General features: G+C 42.4%; 1 protein-coding gene across 4 annotated transcripts in view; it reads right to left on the bottom strand.

Annotated features, from left to right (window-relative positions):
- Positions 1–16514, bottom strand: part of KCNJ6 (potassium inwardly rectifying channel subfamily J member 6) — a 135050-nt gene extending 118536 nt beyond the window's left edge. For 3 of the 4 annotated variants that reach the window (XR_013231941.1, XM_077342687.1, XM_077342685.1), the window contains exon 1: positions 16253–16514. The gene's annotated coding sequence lies outside the window, so the exon portion shown is untranslated. Of the gene's footprint in view, positions 1–16069; positions 16225–16252 lie in introns of those variants that run through there. The other variant, XM_077342686.1, reaches the window with a different exon arrangement.
- Between the last annotated feature and the right edge of the window lie 6010 nt (positions 16515–22524).

Below are 22524 nucleotides of genomic sequence, written 5' to 3' on the forward strand. Positions count from 1 at the left end.
TTCTTTCTTTCTTTCTTTCTTTCTTATATTTATATACCGCCCTCCCCGGAAGCTCAGAGCAGTTTCTCCAGCAAGGACTCAGTTGCCACATAGCCTGGCTCAGTAGGGATACTCTCTGAGGCTAAGTTTGGATCCATCAATAATGTTTGTCTGACATGATTTTTCTTATTTAAGCTGAGATTGCAAAGATATTGAGTCAAGAATCCTACAAAAATAAATCTGCTCTTAGATAGGGTGTGAAATGCCATCCAGTTTGTTGCAAGGCTGCAGGGCTTGGTTGCATGGTAGAAGGGGATTAAATAAGTGTGGATGTAATAGAGAAATAATATCCCAAACAAATAAAGCTTTGTCCCACTAAACCTAATGGTGATCTTCAAATTTCCTTTTGCCTCAAGGGGTAAGGTAAAGAGCTAGCAATGATTAAAGGCAGCAACTTTTACCAAGGGCTGAATGCTGATTTTCTGTTGCTTGCAGGTGCAGATACCAGCGCTGAAGATGCCAGTACCTACCTGCAATTATTGTTTGAGTTTTAATACAAAACAGTATATTTTGCCTTACTGTTCTATCAGGAATGATATCCATTGCATTCTTTGAACACTTGTATAAATCCACTTTTGGTAAGAGGGTCAATCAGAACAGGGAAATGAACAAGGTGGAAAAGAACACTATAAGATGAAAGGATTGAAGGGGGGGGGGAATTCTGGAAACATGCTACTGTCACACCAAATAGTGTTAAGACTTCTTGAGTATCAGCTAGTGAAAGAATGAGGCAAAACAAATGTTATCTTTACCAAGGATTTGGATCATTCACTGTCTTTTATTTATGAGAAAAATAAAACACAGAAAAAATAGATGCAGAAATGTGTCTGTTATTGAAACCAGAGAAATCAAATAGAACTCTGAATCAAATTCTCAACATGGCCCCATATATTGATACTTAAATCCAGAGAATGGGGCAATGGACAGAGAATACAGATTTTTCTACAAATCTGCAGTGAAACCTGAAATCCTAAGAAGAAAAACATTTGTGTGTGTGTTTAATCCCCCTAATAATAGAAGCAGAGCATTTCACTTTAAGAAACCAATACCTCCCCAATGGCCCTTACAAGGCAATCACAACAGTATTGCTAGCTTTCAGGCCTTTGTTTTTGTCAATAAAAGGAAAGGGGAGGGAACTTTCCAGGCTGGGCTGTTTAATGGAGGGCTTATTGGGGCCAGAAACAACAGGCACTGCTGGGCAACTTGCTAACACCCAATTTGCATCACTTCATCTAGCACAGCTGCATGCTAAGATTCATTAGTAGCCACCACATGAAATCCAATTTGGTGTAGAAGCTGGAGTTTTAGACTACAATCAGGGATAGGTTTGAATTCCAATTCTGCCATGGAAGATCATTGGATTACCTTGGACCAGTAACACTGTCTAGCTTACCTCACCTCTCAATGATGAAGAAAAAATGGTAAAGAGAATTATGTAAGACTAGCAAGAAAGCCCACTGCAGGATAAATGCAGTGGGTGCTAGTGGGGCAGTGGGGGAGGGAGGTGGCAGGGGTGGGGAGAGGCAGCTCTGCTAAGGAGTAGAGCAGCCTCCCTTCCCCTCTCTCACCTTCTGTGTGCAAGGCGGCGGGGCAAGCTTTGCTGGCCACACCTGGATTGGCCCGTGGAGTGGAACCGGTGTCCAGACATCCGAACAGGGCTCGGACACCTCTCCACCCATAGTGGCTCTTCTCAATTATATAAGAGCCACTGTGTGGTACAGATGTTCAGGGTACCTTGTTTTATATACCTTAAAAACAGAAGTTTAAAAAATAATAAAATTCTAAGCACATATAGGTGCTTTGGCACACAGATTTGAAAATGTACATATTCTCCCCAGTAAAAAGTTGAGGGGGTCCTTATATCAGATGTTCTTAGGAGCCATGATGGGCAGGGGTCTAGTGGGCATGTGGTTGGCTTCACCGCTGTTAGCATCCTGTCCACTTCAGTTAGCATGAGTCATCGAAAGCCACTCGGTGTTTTCTCCAAAGATGGCCAAGGAACCTCTAGTTCATTTTCTGTGTCTAAGGTTGGAGGGAGGTCATGGTGGAATGTTGAGATTTTGTCTACAAGATGACTTGCAAATGCCTCACAGCTGATATCCAATTGGCCACTGTTTTGTTGCCCTTCTACCAGGCCACTGAGAGATCGAACTATCCTAAACAATGGATCTGGGTGTGAGTCCCAATTATGCAAGAAATACGTTTAAAACATTATTAATACTAGTTTAATTAGAACAGTATTTTCTATTAAAATTACTATCTACTGATGAGTTTACATACAGCAGATTAGGTAGAAGAATGCAATGTGACAGAATTCATTGCATTACTTCAGATTATAGAGGGATATTCTACTGTTGTTTTTTTTAGAGCCTCTTGTGGCGCAGAGTGGTAAGGCAGCAGTCATGCAGTCTGAAAGCTCTGCCCATGAGGCTGGGAGTTTGATCCCAGCAGCCGGCTCAGGGTTGACTCAGCCTTCCATCCTTCCGAGGTTGCTGGGGGGTAAATGGTAATGACTGGGGAAGGCACTGGCAAACCACCCCGTATTGAGTCTGCCATGAAAACGCTAGAGGGCGTCACCGCAAGGGTCAGACATGACTCGGTGCTTGTACAAGGGATACCTTTACCGTTTAGTACTTGTGTAGGTCCATTAACATTTTTTGGATTTCATAAGCTCATGGTTTTACCACATTTCTAGGCAGAGCATGCCTTTCTGAATTGGCCTGTTTAGGTTCTCATGTAAATAGTGGCATAAGATCTTGGGCAGCAGGATAGCAACCCTACTGAATGCCAACATTGCTACTTTGTAATGAAGGTCAGTGGGTGGCTCCTACCTTTCTAGAATTTAAAGGAAAGCTTCCCGATCTGTTTTTCTGTTGCACTGAACAAACAAGTTAATCTTGGCTCTCAAACCTATGCATGCAGTGTGCACACATGGCTAGTTATATAACAGTGTAGCAGCACAGCATGTAGAGGAAAGAATGAGGAGGAAGATAACAGCAAATCGAGCAATTTATACCATTTTATGAGGGGAAAAATCAGCTTGGGAATGTGGCTACTAAAATGGAGGAGTCTTTGGTTCACAATTCCCTAAGCTTCACTTAAATTGCTTATGGTGAACTGCTCAGAGAGTATATGAACTACTGTGTTCTTAGTCCACAGATTGGGAACATTGTCCGGTAGCAAACATGGATAGCTCACAGTAGGTGTGGGTGGGCAGTGATGTCATGGCTCTGCCAGCTGCCATTTGCGTGGTTTCTTATCCTGCTGTCACAGTGGGTATTAGGAGTGTTATATGTGGTCCTTGCATATCTGAACTGTTACCTTATGTTATAAAAAATATTGTCATTCCATCACCCACAATCATATCAAAATGGAGATTTTTCAGGTCAATGTCACTGATATTTGTTGTTGAATTTACCCACAAAATAATGTATTTATGGATGACCAGGATCAGTATTTTGAACATACATGCATCAAACATCCTTGTACTGAATGAGACCTGTGCTTCATCAAGGTCAGTATTGTCTGCTCTGATTGGCAGTAGCTCTCCAGAGTCTGAAGTAGAGGTCTGTCACATTACCCAACACTTGATTTGTTTAGTGGGAAATGCCAGAGAGGGACCCCTGGGACTTCTGTATGCAAAGCAGAGGCTCTATCATTGAGCCACAGCCTCTCCCCATAGGGCATCTTCATTGTAATGTTTCCCAAGATGTCCCATAAAAGGTGATTCTGAGCAAGTTCTGTTTTCACTTTATTTTACCTGACGAATCAATTCAACCATTTAACTATCTGAAAATTAGCCCACTAGCATTGTGTTTATCCTAGATAAATAGGTAGAAAGCATTGTTAAATAAATAAACAAGCACATAAAATAAAGGTAGAATTTTTAAACATGTAGAAAAAACAAGGCTTGCAAAAGGAGATCTTCACTAATCATTTTACATATTAAGATTGTCAGCATTTTGTAGAGGTAACCGGGAGGATATTATATGCTTCCAACTAACCTGTTTTCCTGATAATTATACTGGACAATAATAGTTTATTCAAATCTACTATCACATCAGTATAAGTCAGCAATGAGCTGCACTGTACAATAGCAAAATAAGTTGATATCACATGTGACTGATTTCAATTCTCTAGAAAATCACTGTGCAATGATTAATATCATCCATGTCAGAGGAAATGACATGCTTTCATTTATGCAGAAATATTGTTGCCCTATTTGGTAACAACAGTACAATGTCTTCCAAATTTTAATCACCATCGGGATGTCATACAAACTAAAATTGTTAAAAAGGGATTACCCTTCTATAGAAAGTGTGTGTTTAGCATTTGATGTACTAAAGAACACCATAAAGATACAGGAGGGGAGGGGGACATTTTGCTTAGTCTAATATGAACACTGTTGCCACATGAGCTTTTACAAACATAACACATATAGACAGTAAAATGCTGCATGAGGAAAACAATCATGTTTTAAATGACCAACTGGATATCTTCCCTAATAGACTGTTGTTAAAAACTAGAAAGAATACATATTGTATATATAATGCTGGTAAGCCCAAGATTCCCACCACTGTACATCAAACACTGAAGTTTCCCAGAAGTTGAACTCTCCAGGAGACAGCATACTAGGGCAGTGGTCCTCATTATACTTCTTTCCTGGCCTTTCATTCCCTCCCCACATCAAATGAGAAGCACAAGATACTGGATCTTATCTGGCAGGTGCTGCTGCCCTAGGGAAAGGAAATTTGCCTCATGGGTGCCTTTATTGTTGCAGGACGTTTAGCCACGAGCTCTTTCTTTCCAATGAGAGAACTTCCTTCTAGCTTCCACAGGCTCCTAAACCCAGCTGCTCAGACAGAGGAAATGATTGTGTCATGGCTGAAGTCAAGAAGGATGGGTTTCTAAGCCACATGGTCAGGAAGAGTTAGCTTTCAGGCTGACAAGAAGCACTTAATGAATTTCACGAGAAATATTATGATAGTCAGAATCTTCTAAGCTACAATTGGATGTTTGTCAAATTCACAGAAACAACTTGGGGTGTCAGACTGATGCACCTTTAAGAATTACATCAACTGTGTGATTGCATCTTCAGCCAAGTAATGCCTGCTCAGCCTGCTCATTTATACAAATGCTATTTACTGTCTGTTCCAAAGCTATCATAATAATTCTCCAGTAGAATTTTGAACACCACCTTGATTTTGGGGGACATGGTCTAGGGAAGGGGTAGCTTGAGAAGGAAGAAGAGTTGGTTTTTATACCCTGCTTTTTACTACCCAAAGGAGTCTCAAAGTGGCAGCCTTTCCTTCCTCTCCCCACAACAGACAGTCTGTTAGGTCAGTGAGGCTGAGAGAACTCTGACAGAACTCTGACTGGCCCAAGGTCCTCCAGCTGGAAGAGTGGAGAACCAAACCTGGTCCCCAGATTAAACCAATATACCATGACAGCTCTCTTGTGAGGATGTGATATCATTTCTGAATTAGTGATGCTTTAGGCTACCTCCCCTAATTTCTATCATCTTTAACATTCCTAGAGCTTCACTATGAGAGGCCATTTTTCTCCCACTCCTCACTTCCTTGGAGATGGGAAATTGAGCTTGGGTCAGGTAATTCCCCATTACCGATGGATAAATACGAGACCTACTGTTCAGTACTCTTGTTTGCAAAAAGAAAATTACCGTATAAATACTATTATGAAGTTACAGACACACAGAGAAGAGACCATAAAGCAATCTGAATTAAATAACAAATGTTTGGTTGTTACAAAGTGGCAGAGCAAACAGAGGACATGAAAAAAAAGAATGTCAGTTAAAAAAAATCTATATTTTAAAAAATATAGAATTATGGACAGTATTTGTTTATCTCCAGATCAAGAGAAGGTCAGTGATGGTAATCAAGGCATTGCTCCAACTAACGGGCTGGCAGCTACCACCAGCACTCCAGGAATGATATCACTGGCCAGAATCTGCCTGCCTGCAGCAGTTTACAATAAAACCGGCAATAAAACCCCAGTAGTATATAAAAACAGTACCACAGCCCACAGGCCGCACAAAACCCCAATTTCAACCTCCTCCTAACATTATCAGTTTAGAATAGACTAGAATAACCCTCCCCACACAAGCCTTGGAGAGGGCTATTCAGTAGAAATACTAGCATATAGTATCTATGAGAGAAATCTTTGTCTCTTGTGAACCTCTACCTATTCTCGCCCCCCCTCTTCAATCCAGATTTAAGTGCCCTCATTCATCAGTTGGAATAAGTTACCATAGGTCCTCTCTAAATTTCTCAGCACACCTTCAAGCATCACATCTCTAATTAACTGTCTTAGGAGAAGCTGTACTGCAGTGTTCTCATTGTATAAAAACAGGGCTGCACATGATTTCAGATTTTCCACTTGATTTGCCCCTCCCCTGAGATTTCCTAATTTCCAACATATTCAGCCTGGCATGAATGACATCAGAGAGGAATAGCAGTTACTTCCCTCTTGTAACAAATGAATTAAATTAGCTGCATCTCTCGGGTAGTTACATATTTCCCCCTTTCCACTCTGTAGCCCAAACATTTGTGAGCACCTTGGGACAAATGGAAATAACAGCTGTAGAATGACAGGACAACTTCCCGTAACACGATCATGGCTGCCTCTCTGTTGTAAGGGCTTGAAGAGTCCCATAATGTTCTCTTTTTTTCCCCAGAAGAAGGATGTTCTCGAAGACAGCAGCTTTGTGCCCATAAATAGATGTGGTCTAGAGGCCTGAATGCTTGTATGGGTCAGTGGGGTACAGTAGTGTACTGGACTAGGGTAGAGAAGACCCAGGTTCAAAGCTTCTCAGCCAGAAAGCTCTTTGGGTGATCTTTGGAATAATCACTTTTCCTCAGCTTCTTACCTCCCAAGATAAAATGGAGTATCTTGTATACTGTTTATTCTAGCACGGTGCAGCCGGAGTGGGAGTTTGCCTAAATTAAATCTTCACAGAGTTCTCCTTCAGTCAAGTGAAGACACACTGTCTTTTTCTTCACTCAGTGCAATAGCACAAACAGTACCACACTAATTTTGTTATAATATAGCAAAGCTGCCCTATGTTTTACTAAAATAACTGTGAAGGAGGAACTGGGCAAAAGTGATTAATGTGTCATTTAATCACACATGTTCTGAGATTTGCCTAAAACAGCTTAATTTTGATTGCGTCATTAGTTAGGACCTAAAAGGTGATCGGCCCACGCGCTTTCTATACCAACAGAGCAATTGTTATAATTGTAAATTAAGAAGAATATATATCCTTGGGAATTAATAAACGGACTCCGAGAAGAAATTGCCCTGAACCTCAGGGGAGGGTGGTATATAAATGTAATAAATAAAATAAAGTACAAGGATGCTTTCAAACAAGAACCAAAAGGGACATTTGAGTTCCTCTTATTTTATATTACATATATGAATGTTGTTCATGTAGGAGAGAACTTGGATGAAAAATCAAATGTACATCATAACCATTGCAGATTCGTTATGGATATTAGGATTCAATGAAAGGGATGTTTTACTCATTTATTTATTCAGTTCATATCTAGACTAACTTTCTCACTAACACTCAAGGCAGATTACAAAATATAGAAAACAACTCAACAGCACAAGACATTCAGTAACAATGCAATAGAAATAGGATCACAGAAATCAGGAAACAATGCAGACAGAAAACTGTATGCCACATTATGCCACATATATGCCACATTACAAAGATACAAAACTGTGCAGTGAAGCAAGACGATTCAGGCAGTAAACACTGAATCATCATATCATATCATCATCTATATACTATTAGCTCCATTTGGACCCCAACTGCAGATAGCTTAATATGCAGACCAAGGCCACATGAAGGCTAAACAGATTTTTCAGCAAAGTCAGGCCTTTTCGAGGTTTGCAAAACAATCTGATTAAAAAAAATACACACACACACTCTCTCATGCACACGTGCACATGTGCACACGTGCAGGCACACACATACATGTGTGTGTGTTAAATCTCCCAGAAAGTAAAGTAGCATTCTCTGTGGTGGGTCCAGCAGCACCTGTGCATGCCAGGAGCTGCACTGGGTGGCTGTTGTTGAGCTCTAGATCCATGCTGGACATGTGGCACTGACATGGAGAGAAAGGAAGAAGCTACAGCAGACCGGCAGCAGAGGCTGGGAGCGTCACTGAGCAGAGGCTGGGGAACAGGAAGCGGTGGGGCATGCTGCGCCTCCTCCACACACTGCTGGTGGCTCAGAGTGGCACCACTTGTGCACAACAAATATTGGAACTATTCTTCCTGTTGTATATTTCAGCCTAGCCTAACTCACAGAGTTGTTGTGAGGAAAAAAAGGTAGAGAGAGAATGATGCAAGTGGCTTTGATCTCCACTGTGGAGAAAGGTGGGGTATAAACAAAGTAAATAAATCATAAATGGAGCTGAAGATAAGGGGTGGACAAAAAGGTAGGTTGGTGAATGACTGAGAAGGAGAGAATGAGGGAAGAAAGGTACATATATGTGTGGCCAGGAGAAAGGAATGAGGAAGTAATATAGAGAAGGGGATACAGTGGAAAGTGAGGTGCCTTCCAAGTTCTTCAGGGTTTCCTACCTTGCAAGTGGGTCTGGACCAGCAGCCACCAACACACCACTGTGCCATAGTTTTCCTAGGTAGAAGCTGCTTTGGGGAAGGGAAATCTGAAGATAAAGGGGAGGTTGGCTGTTGGGTGCAAAGAAGGGAAGGAAGCAGGAAAACAGGGATAAGCTATGGAGGCTTTAGAGAAGAGGAAGAGGAAATTGGGAGAGGGGAAACTCCTTGCAGGTTCCTGTTTGTACACTGTCTTCTTGTTGCTCATAAACACACTCCTCTGATACGTTCCATTATATTGCAATTCTATTCTCTTTATATAAATGCCCACCCAAACATGCCTATTCTGTACCTTCTTTGGAATGATCAAAGTGTGGGCACCTTTGTGACACATGACACAGAGGCACACTCTGGTCTGACACTGATAATATACTCCACCAAACAATTGGCATTCAGAAGCCAAGAGCTGTGCTGGAGAATGCTCTTCAGATGAGCACAAATTGCAAAAATGGAGTTTGCTTAGGTTTGTGGTTCACAGTTTGGCTATAAACCAAACTGAACTGGGGCCCAGTTGCAAGTGGGCCCAGCAAACCTCGTTTAAAGGACTGTACTTTTCAGAAAGCAGGAGAAGCTGCTGAGCAGAGGAAACACTCTTAACTGCTCAATTCTTTTGTCCCTTTGCAGTTTAAAGGGATGGCACAAGAAAGCTAGGAAACAGTGAGTATCTTGTCTGGGGTTGGGCACCTCTGCAACAGGGGAAACCCCCAGTCCATTACCCAGAAAGCTGGGAGAGACCCGGTGCTTACCAACCCTCCCCCCGTCACCTGAGGATGCCCCATGAATCTCTCGCTGGGAACTCATTCAGGAGGCCAGCAGCAGAAAAGGGGCAGTCAGCTGAGGCAGTCTGCAGAAGAGACAGCCACTGTGAGTGAGGTGGCAGCAGCAGTACAATGGCTGGGCCAACCTCAGGAGCCCAGGGCGGAGGTGGGGGAAGTGGTGACAGCAGGAAAGGAGACTGCTCCAACTTGGGAACCACATAGGTTGTGTGTCTTCCCAAGGCAGTCGCACTGCACAAGTGTGCTCACAGTCACTCAGCTGCTTTTGTGGCTGCTTTTGTGGCTTTCTGCTAGAGCAGAAATCAGGGGGTTAAAGAGATTTGGAGTCTCTTTAAATCCTAAATTTCAGCTCTGGCTAGGACCTGACACAAACCCCATGAACTGTTGCCTTAAACATTTGTGGAAGTCTATGACTGTGGACCTGTCATGGATTTTGGTTCCTAAATCATGAACAGGTAAACATTCATCATAAATTTTGCTTCATGGTTTGGTTTTGCCCCTCCCTAGCCTGGTTTGTACATACAGCAAAATGAGGTGATAGAGAACTAAAGTAGTAGTTTGGACTGCAGGTGCAGGATGCCATTTTTGAATCAGGGAGAACTATTGTGTAACATCGTAGTATTGCTCAAGACTTCACCCTACCATACAGTAACTGCATTCCAAGAATAAATGTTCTGCCAAAAGTGCAACCAGAAGACACTTTCTAATCCCCAATTGGTTTATAAATAATGTATTCATCCAGTCTTTTTAAATACTAAAGCCCCCCATTACTAAACAAATCTCATTTTTGTTTTCAACAGAACTAAATTACCAGATCATCTAGTTATGGCTTTTGTTCTTCTGGAATTACGGTTGGCTTGTACAGAAAGATTTGTAAAGATATGAACTCAGTAAAGTTTATAGAGAGGTTCTGTTATTTTTTCATCTTCAAAAAATAATTTAACATTTACTTCTCATTTTATATACTTAAGATTCACAATGTGAAAATAAATGGTAAAACAAGATACTTTAATCATAACCCCTACCATCTGACCCCCCCCCAAAAAAAACCCTAGCTTCCCGCAGAGAATTTATTTAGCTGAGGCAAAGAATTGTATATAATTTTCATCTTCTTATTTTGCCAGGTCTCAGATGTGGTGCTTTTAAAAGATGTATATGGCTGTAAATCTTTTCTCTTACCTAATTCTAATGCATAAACCTATTTTGTCTCTGGAATACTTAACGAAATCCCCAAGGAAAGAATAGTGCAGCAAGATGCATTTGGCAAGAAGTTTAAATACTGATAGAAGGAAAAACAATTCATATTTTGGCAAGTTAAATAATGAACTCATTGGAAATGCTCTTTAAAATAGCACAGTGAATCCTCCCCTCATCTTGTTTGGGGCTGGGATGACTGTGGCAATTTCTCTCTTCTTCTTGCAACAAAATTTAAATTGTACTTGAATATTTTTGTTCAACTTGTGTGAATATTAACTCCTCAAGTTTGTATATATTTAGAAAAAGGTTTAGTGTTGATACTGATAACAGTTCTGCCATCCATTTTAAAATTCCTACTTGGAGAGAAGGCTGTATAAACCAATATTTAGAGCATCTTTTTTTCAATTAAAAAACTTGTTTTCTCCCTTCCCCCAATACTCAGGAACTTACATTATGAGTGCCTTATTGAAGATATACATGACGTACAGACAGGAGTTGCATGTACCATTTGTAGACCTAGCTGCTGGTTTGTTGTAAAAATAAATATACCAGCAATATGTGCTTTAAAATGGGTCTCGTCTTGTCCTACAGGTTCGTTAATACTGGTTTGTGCATTATATTTGAGTATTGCGGGGAGGAAACTGTCCTGGATCTTCTGGCTATGGGATTATTCTTTTTCCTTACATTTTTGGAGGGAAAGCAGACATTTATTACTTTGGCATATGTCCCTTTAACCCCCAAAGCCGCCTGTTTTGCTTTAGAAAGGGTAACTATTGAGCTGTGCCACTCCATTTCTGCTCCAGATTCTTCCTGGAATATACAAGCTGTACTAATGTAGAAACCTATGCTGTTGAAGGGGATTGAAACATAGATTGGTTCAGATTAATTGTGCAGCATTTCTGCAAAGCTGGCCCTGAAAAATACTGCATGAAAAATAATTATTTAGATAGTAAAATAAATGAATGATATGAATGAAGTGACATTCTGTTTTAGAACTACACTGTTATACATACTAGGGATGCACATAACAAAAGAAGTAATTTTTGGTTTGCATCTACTGCACTTGGAAATTTATTGGTATTTCTGAAAAATGCTAGTATTTTTGAAATCCCATTCCACCCCCCTCCCCCCCGGTCCAATAGAGCTGAAAAGAAAAATACCATTAACATACAAAAAAAGTCAGTGTGATGTGTATTTTATGTTTTTGTTTGTTTGGTTGTTATGGCTTCAGCTTCAACAATAAACTCTTGGCTGCATTTAAAAGCAAACAAATAACAGATTGACCCTGGGGGCTAGCTTGGCTTCTGTAGCATGGTTTCAACTGTGCTGGAGGAGAAGCTGGTCCCCAGATCTATATGTGGTGGGGATGTTTCTCCATACCTCATGCAGACCTGACTGGGAACTCCCAGCTCCCATTGCCCCAGCTCATCCTGGCTCCTCTTGCACCTTAGTTTAAACTAGGAATATGCAAACTACAGGTGTGAAAAGGGATGTTTAAACCAAGCTGCAAAAGCAGCAGCCCCAGCTGAAGTGGTGCAGAGCTCTTAGCTTCTGCCACTCCAGCTGATCTTAAGTATAAGCTGGATATATGCGAATAACAGCTGAAAAATTCTCTATTTGGGCTCAGCTATACTGGTTGGTGATCAGATTCTCTGATCTGTATCCATCTTAATCAATCCCCCCAAAATACCAGTAAGGTATTATTATTATTTTTTTCTTGGTTTATGTCAAATTGCACACCCCTGGCACAGGCCATTGTGCACAATCCGAGGATTTCATCACTTCATTGAACACAACTGTTCTTTGAGGATCATGAGTGGATATATTGTGGTATTGTCATAGTAAAATCAGAATTTCACTTGGTCTTCCAAAGATCTCTTCTTATGTAGAATGGAGGCATGAGAAGGGCAGAAACAGCATGACTTTGGAAACTATCATTCTATTAGTGCTTAAATTGTCACAAAATTTAGCTGTAACCAGAGTTCATAAACAAACAATAAGCAGCCACAGAAAATCAAGAAATTTCCATGCAGTGAAATGATATGAGAATTCTTCTCTATATATCTTCCACCTGCAGGCTGTTCTCTCCTTTGACTTAATCCCTATCATTTCTCCAAATGCAATGAAGAAATATAAATATTTAGACAAAATGATATGTTATCAATGTTTGGTTACATACTCTGCTTTTTTCTGTTTTTCCTTAAGTTTTTCTGCTTTCCTTAAGTTTTGAATTTTGAAACCGATCAGTTTCAAACTTCTAATCTTGAGAAGGCTGTTAAGATATATGAGATACTTAAAACCAGCAGTCTATAAAAACAGATGTCTGATAATAAATCATGCCGTTTTTAATGCTTGGTTCTCTAAAAATCTGCAGTGTATAATCTCTGCTTTCTGCACTGTCCAACACTGTTTACAGATTTTTGTCTTGCTGGATTATGGAAAACACAAAAAGAAAATGTATTTGTGAAATGGGGGGGGGGAGGAAAGAAAAAGGGAACAGCACACAAGTGACTCATACAAAGATATCTTTCCTAAATGAACACTATTATTTTCTTGTTTTCGTTTCTGAGTGCTTTGCATTTCTAACAATAGACAGAAATAATGATAGCAAGAAATAGAACTAGCAATGTCAGTGTGAAACAATAGTTATGTACATGGCTATATATTTTAGGCAGAGCATGCAGAATGCACAACTGGTATATCTGCCTTCTTCCTGCTGACAAGTTTAACATTAATCTCCCACCTCTGGTAATTTCTTGGAGTAGTTGCCAAGCAGCTTTGTTAAATAATATGTACAATATGCACAATATGCTTGAAAACAAACCACTTTGGGCCTTACTCTCAGTTCACATCAGACCACAACCATAATATGTGTCCCACAAGCCGTGCAGATGGCTCCTGGTTTGCCCATACTTGAAATTTAGCATTTAATCTATGTCAACAAGCCCCCTAGTTGTAGACATAATATATCAGACTTCCATGGTTTTTAAGGTAAGATTAGTAAATGAAATGGTTTGTCCCCAAAGGGCCTTTAAAGTTCTTAACTTGGACTGGATTGTGACAATCTTTTCCATTCTGCATAAATAAAAACAGTTCTATAGATGTTTTCTCAATTGGAATGTTACTAGAAAACTTAGATAAAAACTTAATCTTAAAAAAAAAGTGGGCAGGTATGCTAGTGATATCTGGCTTCTAGGATCAAATTTGAAAAGGAAATGGTGAGCATACGTTAAACCTTGTGTATTTCAATCCCTTTTGAAACAATGAAGAGATCATTGTGGCCACCTTCTGTGGGTTATTATGCCTGTAATTGGCAATAAATAAACCTTGGGAATGATTTGAGCTTTTAAACCATCTGCCTAAACAGATTTTATCTTTCAAAACCCACTGTTTCTGCTCCACTGAAATGATTTACTCTAGTGCAAAAGAAATGAGATGGAATGACTAAATAAGCAATTCCTGTTCACCGCATAGGCCTTTTGCAGTTGACTTTTTTTTTTTAATGAAAAACTTTCTCCACAGTATATGCTAGAACATATTTATTCCTGTGGTTTGGCTTGTCAGTCACTGGCTCCGATGTCTGGAATATATGCCTGTGGCAAGCTGTAGGATGTCATAACCATAAGGACCCATTGAAAACATACTGGAAACCTGCCCTGCCCTTGAGGAACTGAGGGGAGGCTCAAATGGCATTTGTATTGCTCAGAGCCTTACCATTTTGTACTTCTAACGTCATCCTATTACTGGCTTCACTGCACAATCTCCATCACGAAATAAAGGCAAAATGCTGTTTGTACAGTTCTCAGTGGCCATGGACTTAAGTCATTTCATCTGCTTGACTGGGGCAGAGCTATTCTTTTCTCGCAGGCTGCAGCACTGTGTATGGCGAACTACATTATTATCTAGGGTCTTGCAAAGTTCAGGTGACAAGACAGTAAGCAAAATAGGAAGGACTGTTTTGCAAACAACTTCTAGGCATGAAATGAATTACTTCTCAACCATTTACCCACATCTGTGTCATAAGCCACTGCTCCACCCACTTCATGTGAACACTCATTTTTAAATTAACATACTGATCACAGAAACTTTGGAAAGTTTCATAAAGTAGCTCAGTTCTGCATGGCTCCACTAGACGAATTCAAGGTTTTGCTACTCTGTCCATGGTGCTGATGTGTAGATTACAAAGACTGTGCTCAGTTCAGTGGAGGATGTCTGTGACTGACTTGATCCTACTTGTGACAAATAATCCATGTCTACCAAATTGCTGATGTCGAATCTTTCATTATTCATCCCTCAGATACTGGGAAAGACCCCCCACCCATATGTTCTGTGGAATTTGAGTTAATATTCTCTGGGTCGCCATGGTGATAGTGAGCTCTGTTCTTTGGAGCAAGACAAATTAGGCATCACCTCATTAGCCTGGAGACTTCTCTAGCTGCCTGCTCTGAAAGCCACGGGACTATTAGAAAGATTCCAAAAGGAAATGGGTGCCTCTGCATGATTGTGTGACATTGCGTCACAGTGCCACACACTTCTAGCTCCTTCAATATTCCCCCTACAAAGCAACCAATTGCTCTGCTCAGGCATAAATTCAAGGGGCCATCCCATGCCAGGGATCAATGGGAATGGCTTCGGTTGCGATCAAGACAGTATCCTCAGTCTTGGCTTCCCCGGGTCAAGCTTTATGTGAGCACTCTCCTCAACAATGTACGTTACCAGAGGAGTCTCTTTTGGTGCATGGCATTGTCCTCTCTAAGTGTTTTAAACATGGAACTCAACATTTTGATCAATTACATAATTAGACCATGATTTGCTTTTCTGTCTCCCTAAAAGAAATAAGCATATTCATTTGGTTTCATGAAAAATTAAAAATGGTCCAAATAGATTCTCCAATTCTATTTTTTGAAATGAAGAGCAACCTTGTAACTTCACAGGCACAGAAATCTAGCACAGAGGCTTTGAAGGAGGATGAGAAAGAAATCACAACTTTTGAGGATGCCTGCTTGATCTGGCATTTACTAGCTAATTACGTTCCCTTCTCAAGCACATCTCATTCTTGGACTAGAAATCACCAATGAAGACTGATTCCCCCATTCCAGTAAACAAAACTCCATCTCCAGAGTTTAACAATCAGAATAATTGATTTCTTGAACAGCAAAATATATCCATCTATTCAAGCAGAGGGAAAAATAAACTGGATATGCAGACTCCCCCCCCCATCCTTATACTCTTCACTTGCTAATAAAAGGGAAATAAAATTAGCCAGGCTTTTTGTTACATAATTCACATCTTTTGTTTTATAAAAACACAACTTTCATGAGATTTACTTGGATGTGTCATGGTAAACAGGGGAGGGGAAGGAGAGGGCTCTGTTGCAGGCAAACACACGGCTATAAGCTGCATTGCCATACCTGTTTGTTGCACCTTTTCACTCAATTGGGAGAGTGAATCCGAAGAGGATTAGGATGGCTGGTCACTCACGTCAGGACAGATCATTAAATCAAAAAGAACAAAAAGAGTGAGGAGGAAGCTTAGCTGTTACATTGACCCCGTGCTTCTGTCTGGAGCTTCCATCCTCCATGCTATTCACTCACCTCTGGATCCAGCTTCGTTTTCCCCACGAGTCACCTAGGTATGCTGTTCAAGTTGCGAGTGGTACCTGCTTTGCTAGGCAGAGTTCAGTGGGATGCAGAAGAAAGTGGGCACAGGAACAACCAAAGATTAGAGCAGAGTAACAACAATGAAGCCCCGGCAAGGTGCAAAGTGAACGACCACTCAGCCAAACGTCATGAAAGCCCGCAGTTTCAGTGAATTCTACTCATTTCCAGGCGAGCGGTCGCCTGCCTCTCCAGTCAAGAGCTATAGCAAAACAAGACTGAAGAGATAAAACTTCACCCAGTGCCACCTAGTGGTGAAAATGTGAAATACAAGACAGGGAAAAGCGAGGTGTGTGTGTGTGTGTGTGTGGGGGGGGGGGTTGAGGGAGACTGTTTGCTTTAGCGCTTAAGAGGCTAAATGGAAACTTTACTGTATGGGCAGCCGGCTTCATTTCCTGTGGTGTTAGAAAGAGATTTTTCTGCAGAGCTGAAGTCAAGCCATTACTCAATCTGGGCAAGAAGGATGGAGCTGAATTTTCTTCCTCTACTCCCTCCTTTTTTTCTTTTTCTTTTCATAAATGACCTCAAAGAGGCAGTGGGAAGAGATGGATCTCTTTGGGGGGTCCCTTCCTGGCTAAATAAAATTGTAACACTTTAGACAAGGCAAGGAAGAGACAAACCATCAACCACAATTCACTTTGGATGTGGGAAAAAAGATCCTGAGAGTTTGTTTTGCCTTTTGCCTGTGGGAAAAAAAATCTGCATTTGTTAAACATAATAGAACAAAACCAAGATTAAAGCATCTGTTAATAAGAAGAACTTGAGGAGACTGTAACAAAGGGTTGCTGAGCCTTCACAGAGTTCGGAAGGAAAGCATCACCTTTCAGTCACAAGGAACTCTTTCATTTCTTCGCCGAGCAACTCTCTGTGAGTCTGCCCAGCATTTGTGTGTGGTGTTTGTGTGCATGCAGTGCATGTTTCAGCTGTTCTGCTTCCTGCATTCTGTATGATAGGAGCCTCCGTGTTCAGTGGCAGTGTATCTTTTAATGACCAGATGCAGGGTGGGGGAAGCAACAGAGAATGGTGACCTTCCTAGAGGCATCTGTCTGGCCACCGATGGAGGAAGAATATGGAACTAGATGGGCTTAATTTAGTAAGACAGTTTTTTGTGATGTGTTGCATGTTTTAGCTATTGCTTGAGAGAAGCCTGGAGCAGACATTGCTGGCTGTGCAGGCTCCGTAGCTGGCTTTCTCTTTCAACTGCAAGGAATCTGGGGGTAGGGAAGGTGTTGTTTTGGGTGAATTCCCACCTTCTTGCTTGTGAGCTGCAGCACATGATCAAGACCACAAGTAGGTTCTGGTCAGAAAGCACATGAGACTCATGCATGGTTATGACAAAGTAATTCTATCCCACCTAGGTGACCCCAGTGGGTCATACCAAGCATTGTCATTGTAATCACTAATTCTCCTGTGAGTGTGCTTTTCGAATTTGCACATGGGGAGTCAGGGGAGAATAGGAACAGCCTGAAGAAACTCTTCTTCTGTCTAGAACTTCTGTACTATGAACCAGGGGCAGAATGGGAAGCCCATGCAGCAGCCCATGCAGCAGCCAAGTTGAGTGGTTCTTGCAGTGTTATTAGCCAGCACTTCAGGGGCTATTCAGCCCTGTCAATGACACCAGCACTGGGCAGAAGCTCACCCTCTGCCTCCAGCCAGCAACACTGGGAGAGGAAGCAGCTATGAATAATCACTGGTGCTCAAGAAGGTTCCAACCTGAGAACCCCTCCAGGGTTTGCTGGGCTTCTGGGGCTTGGCTCTGCTTGCTCCTGGCATCCAATGCCTCTCTGGACTCTTTCCTGGCAAGTTAAATGGCCAGTTTGCCCCTGCATAGATTTAGGTGAAGAAGAAAAAGAGCTGTCTCCCCCCCCCCCCCCACACACTATCAGAAGCCGTCTCAAAGGAGCTTGCATTCACCGACCCTTCCTCTCCCCACAGCTGAGACCCTGTGAGGGAGGTGGGGCTGAGAGGGCTCTGAGAGGACTGTGACTAGCCCAAGGTCAGCCAGCTGACTGCATGTGGAGGAGAAATTGGGAATCAAACGTGGTTCTCCAGATCAGAGGCCACCACTCTTAATGAGCACACCATGATGCCTCTCTGTGCTGTGTACTCTGTGAACACAGACTGAAGGATAATATATATTCACCAGGGAGCATTCACTTACACAGCTCAGTGATGGCAAGTTTGCCATTAATAGCAGATGGGAACATAATGACACTGTTGAGAAGGGTTTCATGCAGACATCCTACAGAAAATACCGAATGCCAACTCCAATAGGAAGGTGAATTGGAGGTATAGTTATCTAGGAGGATAATATGAAGGTTGATCTATAGAAATATGGTCCCTAATGGAAAATATATGATATTGAAAGAATAGTTAAAACTCGTCTTTAAAAATGAATCTCTTTCAGATGTCACTGTCATAAAAAGCCTATTTACGTGACCTGATTGAAGGGGTGCATGCATGCATGCATGCAAAAAAAAATGAAACACCAAATTCCAGTACTTTAATAAGCGAAACAGTAGGGTCTTTCACACATTTTGTGGCACATATTTATATATGAATACAGCTGGTTGTCCTCATTCCGATTTGGTACCTGAGCATCAGTACTCTGGAAAATCAAGGGTCCTGATTATGGGTTCTGATATGCAGACTGTGCATATTCATTCATTCATTCATTCATTCATTCATTCATTCATTCATGCATTCATTCATGCATGCATGCATGCATGCATGCATTCATGCATTCATTGCCCTTTCTTGTGGCTCAGGGTCATTTACACGGGACATAGGAGTAAGTACAGTTGAACAACTTCAACAATACAGTAGTAATAGTAGTCTCAACCACCAGGAACAACAATTTCAACAGCACTTCAATACAACAATTCCAACAATAAATGGTGATAACATGTAGGCCCTAAAGAACTGTGGTAGTTCAGGTAGGGCCCTGATCTCTTCTGGGAGCTCATTCTACCTGGTGGGGGCCAGGACAGAGAAAGCTCTAGCCCTGCTGAAGTGTGACACTTTTTTGAGGCCAGGGATCACCAGCCAGTTGAAAGTGGTGGGGCATAGGGCTCTTTCGGGGGTATAGACAGAGAGGTGGTCTTGATGCCATATGGAAGAACGCAGAACAGGATACTATACCATGGTCTAAAAGTTGGTCATTATAAAATCACTGTTTGGATTACTGTTAATGCTTGGTTATTTAAGTTAGGGCGATATTATGAAGACCCGATTATTTGAATCCATGACCATGTTGAGATCCGGGATGAAAACCTCTGAGGCAGAAACGTTACAGCAGCACCAAAAGGTTTTCTTTGAGAGTATTACAGGAGTTCTTAGTAAGGATGGAAGGCTCTCTCGACTCAATAACAATGGAGGGATCTCTTTACTCAACAAGCAATCCGTGGTATTTGTTTCATGACAGCAGAAATGGAAACTACCGGTAAGATTGCTATTCTAACAAAGTGTCAGTGGAAACACCAGGTGTGTTACACTGGCATTCCAGGAAGCTGGGAAATTAGGAAATCCCAGTAAACAGAAAGATGGGAACAGCTAGGTGCCTGACGGAAAGAAAATATATGTAGTGGTCAGAGCAGCTCTTCATGAATACACATACAGCATATGTGCATATAGTAAACATGGGCACATGCACTGAACATGTGAAAGATGCCATCGTTAGATTTCAGCAGATATTTGACCTCTGCAGGGCATAGTTGAGTGGAGATTCTCTGTTATTTGTTGGCTTTCTCTTTCCCTTTTGAAAACCCAGACTGCCTTACATGGCACTAGTCCTGGAGCTTGGTTTTTATATCCCTTCAGATAAGCAGAGGCGATTTTCTAACAACCTCCTTTGTAGGTGGGAACTAAGACCCGATTTAAATGTGCTTCTGGCAAGGCAAGTCTTCCCCATGCAGCTTTGTGCAGGCGTGGCAACCTGGGCAAAGCAGCTGCATTGTGTACCAGAGATCTGTAGCCTTTGTGCATGTTCGAGTGAGATGGCAAACAAGCCCACATAGCTGCTTCGCTGCATTGCAACACAGTGTCAATGAGAGATGGTACGACTGCCAAGTCCCATGTCCCGTGGCTGAGCGTTTTTTCCCTAGGCAGCCTCTTGCCTAAATCAGCCCTAGCCATCAGGCTCCATTGAAATTAAACAAGTCTTTATATTGACATCTCTGGCAATGTGTTTTCACAAAAAAAGCTTTGCTTTAGCTTATCACTCCCTACTGTAGTGACATTTTTGTTTCATTTCAAAATTGACAGGAAACTTCCACAGCAAACAGTTTTACATATGACTTTATTAAAAAGGGGGACCAGTCTCTGCTATTATGAAATGACAGCATTTGCTTGGAACTTTTCCAGGGCAAGCTGGAGACTGGGAAGGGAAGGGGAACAAAGACAGCAGTGGGTGGAAACGAGTAAAATCAGCTTTGTGATTTGAGTCATGCCCAAGGGAAATCCCCCTTGCCCTTTCTTCTGCATTTCTTTTGCAGCTACTACATTGTTCAGTTTGAGGCTATGAGATTCTGTGCCAAGAGCCCCATGCAGATCCTTGCCTAGAGCAGTTATGTAGCAATCTGTACACCGCCCGTGGCGCCGCGGGCGCCACGGACTAAATAATTCGTTAAGGGGCCTTGAGGTGGGCTTTGTCCGTGATGAGGAAGGGTCCGGATTGACCCTTCCTCACGACAGACAATCGGAGGGACCAATCGGCAGGCGCGAAGCGCCTGCCGATTGGTCCCTCCGATTCCCAGCCCCAGCAACTGCGAGCCGCGCACAGCGCGGCTCGCAGTTGCTCCCGGCCTGACGCGGCGAGAGGCGCAAAGCGCCTCTCACCGCGTCAGGCCGGACCCCAAGGGAGCCGCCGACGCAAACACAAGACTCCAGCCGCCGAGAAGCTGCAGAGAAAAAAAAAACACCCCCAGAGGAGCCTTTCGCAGCTCCAAGCCGGCGCCCACGAGAGCCAGCAGACAAAAACAAACTCCTGTAGGAGCCCTTCGCAGCTCCAAGCCGGCGCCCAGGAGAGCCAGCAGAAAAAAAAACTCCTGTAGGAGCCCTTCGCAGCTCCAAGCCGGCACGCCCACGAGAGCCAGCAGAAAAACATTAACCCTGTAGGAGCCTTTTGCAGCTCCAAGCCGGCGGCCAGGAGAGCCAGCAGAAAAAAAAACTCCTGTAGGAGCCTTTCGCAACTCCAAGCCGGCACGCCCAAGAGAGCCAGCAGAAAAACATTAACCCTGTAGGAGCCTTTCGCAGCTCCAAGCCGGCACGCCCACGAGAGCCAGCAGAAAAAAAAATCCCCTGGAGGAGCCTTTCGCCGCTTCAAGCCGGCGCCCTGGGAGCCCCGGCAGCCGCCCACAGCGCAGCTGCTGGGTGCTCCCTGCCCTCATGGCCCCAGAACACAATGGAGCCGCCGGGAAAGCCGCAGAAGAACAAAAAAATGCAGAGGAGCCGCCGCCCGCCTCCTCTTTCAGGTAGCCTGTCCCTCGCCTGCCGCTCGCTCTGGTCCCCACCTGCTAGCGCCCATTGTCTTCTTCAAACAATGGGCTTTTTTACTAGTATATATATAAATTGCATTCTAGCCTTTATTCATCCAGACATTAATGAAGACATGCAATGATAATAGATCCTCCATTTCCTCAGGATTTCCTAATGGGATGTTTAGATTTTTAGATTTTTGTGATAGTAAGGCAAGTTCTCACCTGTTAACTTAAGGTTTTCGGTGCTGCAAGGCAGTTGTAATACCATTACTATGACTGTGGTGCAACGCTCCCCCGCCCCAGTAATATCTTTCCAAGTCTTTGCTTTTTCCCCCTCCTTAGATAAAAGTCCAAAAATATTTTCACATGTAAATTACATCATAGAATCATAGAGTTGGAAGGTACCTCCTTGTCCAACCCCCTGCACGATGCAGGACACTCACAATCCTATCACTCATCCACTGTAACCTGCCACCCTCTTGACTCTTCACAGAATCAGCCCCTCCATCAGATGGCTATCTAGCCTCTGTTTAAAAATTTCCAAAGATGGAGAACCCACCACCTCCTGAGGAAGCCTGTTCCACTGAGAAACTGCTGTCAGGAACTTCTTCCTGATGTTTAGATGGAATTTCTTTTGAATTAATTTCATCCCGTTGGTTCTAGTCCATCCCTCCAGGGCAAAGGAGAACAATTCTGCTCCATCTTCTATATGGCACCCTTTTAAATACTTGA

This window comes from Paroedura picta, chromosome 6 (assembly GCF_049243985.1).
Source record: "Paroedura picta isolate Pp20150507F chromosome 6, Ppicta_v3.0, whole genome shotgun sequence".
In the NCBI taxonomy this organism is placed as follows: Eukaryota; Metazoa; Chordata; class Lepidosauria; order Squamata; family Gekkonidae; genus Paroedura; species Paroedura picta.